The following is a 5628-nucleotide window of genomic DNA, read 5'->3' as shown; positions in this document are numbered from 1 at the left end:
CTGCAATTCAGGTTTTGCATACCATTTGATGTTAGTACAATTCAAGATTTGCTCCTTTTTCCTCTTTATATTTTTACCTTCTACAATTAGGTGTTTATGAATCTTCACTTTAATGTTCTGTTTCATGGAACTTCCGATTTCCTGAAATCCATTTGTGTGTAACTCTTACTTTAATAACAAAATTATTTGTTTTTTTTTTCTCTTTCTTTTACTATTTCAATGTAATTGTTAGTATATTACGATTGACTTGACCTTTATATGTGTAGTCGATCTAGGGTCCTTCTCTTTGAATTCTCTTTGACGGACTACACATCATGAAACTTAAAGGTAAGACCCATTCCTTAATGTGTTTTGTTTTCTTCTTATTGTTATTTAAAAATTAATCTTTGATAGTCGGAACTCCGAAAATTCAGTTGGGAAAGTGGTAGCAATTTTGGAGAGGAGAAGTGTTGTGTATGATAATAGAGCGCGGAGATATGGATTTGTACATAAAGTTTTGGTCTAGAAACTAACCATTGTCAACAACAAGATTTTGGACCAATTAAGGTCACGTGATTGCTTAGAGCCAAGAGGTCTTCTGGTGGTCAAACTTCATGATTATGGTTTAATGGATAGAAAAATCTTAACTTAATTATTTTGCTCCCATTAGCAAAAAATTTCTACATACAAAGAGCTAGACTTCATTGATACGTAGAAGTTGAGAACATTAAATCATTTTTTATAATTTGAGATGTAATGTACTAATGTCAGGCGTAGTATGGGAAAATGCATCATAATTACAAGCATGGAGTGTAGTTCTCGAATACAACAAAGGGTGAACCAGTTGAAATTCACGTTTGTTTGAGTATGAAGACGTGGAGTGGGTTGATCCACATTGTCAAGGATGCTAATGGGGGTGCCAATTTGCTTGGGGGTGCCAATTTGCTTGGGGGTGTACCGACCCCAAAGCAAATGATATTTTGTCTTATTAGCATTTTAGTACACCCCCAAGCAAAACCAGTCCCCCTATTAACAATCTTGCAATTGTTGGTTAAAATTGTTATGATTGTTTTGGTCATGCTTTGTGTTTTTGCAGGTGTAATCAGTGAAAACAGATTGATGCTTCCCATCGTATCGTGCAGAAATTGAAGCTTTATGTATTAACAGTAACACATTTTACGGAACCCTGCCTATCAGTTTAGTAGTCATGGTTATAAGGTGCATAATTTTAGTAATTTTGTAAGTTAGTTGTCATATGACATAGATGTATGTTCAAATGACTAGAACATTGGTGAAGTTAGTTTCACATCAGTTTTTAGAGACATAAATTATATTGCGCATGATTTAGCTCAATACCAATTTCAAACAATGGAAACATATGGTGATACTTTGATGAACCACCCAATTGTATTATGGAACATCTCATCTTGAATGAGAATTAATAGCAACGAAATTTGTTTCATTCAAAAAAAAAAAAAAAACATTGGTGACATGTTAATGCTATTGCTAATTTGTTGATATTACCTATTATTACATTCAAAAATTTAAAATTATAGAAGAAAATGGAATGTAAAAGAAAAGTTGCTCGACTAAAATAGGGATTTGTTAACCCAAAGCCTTGAGAACCATGTGTTTCTATGAAATTAGACATGTATCTTGGAAGGCCCGATTTAAACCCAACAGGGTGGTTAATTTTTATAATTTCTTGAATAGTTGCATCATGTCATTTATATGGGATATACATCTTAAGAGATTTGAATTGTACAATTATTATGGTATGTTATGCGTCGTGGTGTGTTAGATTATATTGTTGTGGGGATGCTGATTTGAAATAGATATGTATGTATGACATGTGTGGAATTGGGCGAGGCTGAAAAAGACGAGAAGAGACATAAGGATTTCTTAAATCATGTTGTACAGTACAAGGATGATGCTGAGGAGAGAACCTAAACATTTCTTCCGATGCTAAACATGAGTCCTCTATTGATGCACTCTTTTCTTTGCCAAATACTTTTTTTTTTCTTTTTTTTTTAAGCTTATTTGCCAAATATTGGGTAAGACTTAAAAAAAAATTTTTCTGGGTGTTAATTATTTTGAATTTGGGTTATGATTTTTAGTACAATATTTATTTTGGGATTATTGATATTGGTGAATGCATTTCCTCGCATCACATTTAAGAATTAGCATTAACATTTTAATGTGATGAATATCTATATAATTGTAACTAGGCCGCGATAAATTTTTTTGCAACGTATAACGTAGTTAAAATGAACAAAACCAATAACAAAAGCGACCATGGAAATAATTTTTAATTATGGATTTTTTTCTGGATATACAGTAGAAATTCTATAAGCTAATGTTGTTGGGACCACCTGAATTTATTAATTAAGCCAAATATTAATTAACCGATAAATTAATAATTACTAATTTATATATTAATTAATATCTTAACTTCGATCAACAGATAACATAAGTTTTGACAGTTTAGATGAGCAGTTAGACGGTCATATCACTCAAGACTTGCAAAATTTGATTGAAAAATGGGTTATCACAGTTTACTGAATGGAAAGATATCCTAAATATCCGGAAGAATGTGAAGTTACGTAATTATTGACTGATGAAGAACTAATTGAGAGTGTTATGGGAACTGATAAAGATGGCAAAGAATACGATGAAAGTTCTGCAATAGATCCCCTTCACGAAACGAGGTTGTTAAAGCGGCAATCACATTAAATATTTTTTCGCTGGGATAATGAGAAACAACACTAATTCATTTTGATGTGATATTGATTTTAACAAAAAAACAGAAGACAACCAATTCATTTTTCAAGAAATCTTCATAAAACATTGGAGTATTGAATACGTATACAGTGAACTATTAATTAATACTCCCTCCTTCCCACCATTAAGTGACCTATTTGGTTTTTAATTTTGTCCCATCATTAAGTGACCTATATCACTAAACAAGGAGATATTTCTAAAATTACCCTTTTAATTGATTATAAGAAATATAAAAAATATGCATAATTTGATAGGCATGTTTATATTCGTTACGTAGGTGTTTTAAAATGCTTTTCAATGGTATAAAGTTTGCGAACATCCGTGGTGTAGTTTGAGAGATAAATCATTTCAAAATTTTATTAATTATTATCCATAAGGATATAATTGTAAAAAATGCTTAAAAATCTCTTTTTCCTTGCTTGCCTTAAAATTTGTGCAAACTTCAAGTAGGTCACTTAATAGTGGGACGGAGGGAGTATTTCATATGGGATCTATATAAGTAGTTAAAAATTAATTTATAATTTTAACGAATTATTAATTTGGCACGTTGTCCCCGATTTAGGATTGGCTAAAATATTATTTAAGAGAATTTATTAAAGAATCGAGTATTAATTAATGAAATTTCTAAAGAAAAGAATATTTATTTTGTTTCTAAGTTAAAATATACAAGAGCTAAAATTACATCAAGTAGGTTGGGACACTTAATAATAATGGGCTAAATTAAAAAAGGAAATGAAAAAAAAAAAATGATGTGCTAGAATTAAGGAGGGCCCTAGATAAGCCCCTTGCTAGGCCCGTGCCTGCTTAATTGTTGATTACAGGACTTCAAATGTAAAAAAAAAAGTTAAGGGAAATATTTGATCATAGATTCCTAATTAACTAGGTTAAAAAAACTCAGAGGCATATATCCGTACGGAGGGTAATAAATATATCACGTATTCATATCATTTTGTTGCAGGATTCGGGATTTTTGGATTATTTTTATTCTTAGCAGCGAGCGTGAGATATTTTTTTTTTTAAGTATTAAGGCGGGGTTATCTTCTGAAACCTACCTCTTTGGTGTTCTTAATTTTGTGATGTCATGTGTTCTGTTGATTGAGAATCGGTATTTGAGAATTTGAATCACATTATAAAGATGTCATCGCTTGGCTCTAAAGTAAAATTCCAGTATTAAAAAAATATTTTGATATAATGTTTCTCAGAAATATTGACCAAGCTGAAGCTCCGTGTAATGGCATTAGATTAGTCGTTAAGGAGGTGGGAAAGAATGTAATTCATGCATTTAATAATTGAAAGGCCACTGGAAGAACGGTTTTGATACCCAGAATATTGTTAACTCCATCGTACACAGATCTCTGATTCCTCCTATGCAGGTGATAGTTTGTTGTGAAAGTGTTCTTTGCAATGGCAATAAGCAAAAGCCAATGTCAGAATCTGCCAAAATTTTTCAATTGGGTGGGTTTAGTTAGATGCTTATTTGTTTTGTGTTATTGAGCTTGAGAAGTTATCTCCAGATTAGTCGTACTGGTGTTACAAGCTAATTTGAGTTCTATAGATCTTATATGAATCATTACAATTTATTTAATGGAGTATAAGGATCAAAGGTTGTGTTCTCAAAACTTTGCTAGCTTAGATATAACAAGCACATTAGGATCAAAATACTAAGCACATTTTTAATGGATCATAGGTACCAAGCAAAGAGCACGTAGATGCGTTGTCCAAGGAATTGCGAAGCTGTGCTATTGTTCAAGGTTTGTTGAATATCTAATTTTTTAGATATATGTCTGGAAATTTATATTAAGATTATTACGCCAAATATAACGGTTGATTGGTTGGCATCTTATGCCACATTTTGTGAAAGGATTAGAGAAATTTATTAGCAACCAAGTTACGGATCTATATGTAAACGTAGTAACGTTTGTCAGCGAGTTCTTTGTTCTTTGTCTTCTCCCTCAAAATATCATAATCCTAACGTGGTAATGTTTTTCTGATTTTGTAGGTTTGTTTGTTGTCCTCGGGTTGTTTTCTATACGACTCTTTTTGTGGTTATTTACTAAAGTTAATTATCTTTTATGATGTTGATATTAATTATCTACTTGCATCGTGTTTTGTTTTCGATTTTGTATTCCTTTGATTTGTACCGACTGAACCAGGGTGGGGTGATAGGCGTTGACAGTTTTTTGTAATAGGCCGAGAGTGCCTCCCTTCTCCGTGAAAGATTAAACTCTAATTAATTTTTTTTTGAGTGCATTAGAATTAATAGGTAGGTTCACGGGTTCTGTGGAAAGAGGGTTTGAACTTTGATGGTGTGTGCAGCAGGTCAACAATATCTCCAACATCATTGTTTGTTTTTGTAGCTGGAAATTTTTCACAACAGATTGGATGATGCAGCTCTGTAAAAACAGTTCCAGGCAATTCAGACTTTCTTAAAGCTGATTTTAGGTGAATATATCCAAACAATTTCCATTGGGCATTTGATGTTTTTTCAAAAGTTGTTGTAGATAGTGGTAAAAGGGGTTCTTTTCGAACTTGTGAAGGTAACTCTTTTTTTTTTAAGATTTAAACAAATAAATAAATGAAGGAAATTAATAGTAATGTCAAGATTTTATAAAGATTAAGGCTCAGGATTCACTATTACTTCAAGTTGATTGGTTATAAATAATATTTCAGAAATTATTATTAAGCTCTTTTTCTTATTAAATCACTTTTTAATTTAAAAGGTGTCCAAATATTAAGTTGTAATCCTTAAGCATGATTTATCAAATAATTACTCTAAGCATAAAACATCAAACTGATTCACAACTAATTAAGAAAACCATTTTATCTTTTTTTTTATATTTATCCAAGTGAATTAAATAAAATAAATAA

The sequence above is a fragment of the Papaver somniferum genome, chromosome 9 (genome assembly GCF_003573695.1).
Source record: "Papaver somniferum cultivar HN1 chromosome 9, ASM357369v1, whole genome shotgun sequence".
In the NCBI taxonomy this organism is placed as follows: domain Eukaryota; kingdom Viridiplantae; phylum Streptophyta; class Magnoliopsida; order Ranunculales; family Papaveraceae; genus Papaver; species Papaver somniferum.
This window is presented reverse-complemented; position numbering follows the sequence as displayed.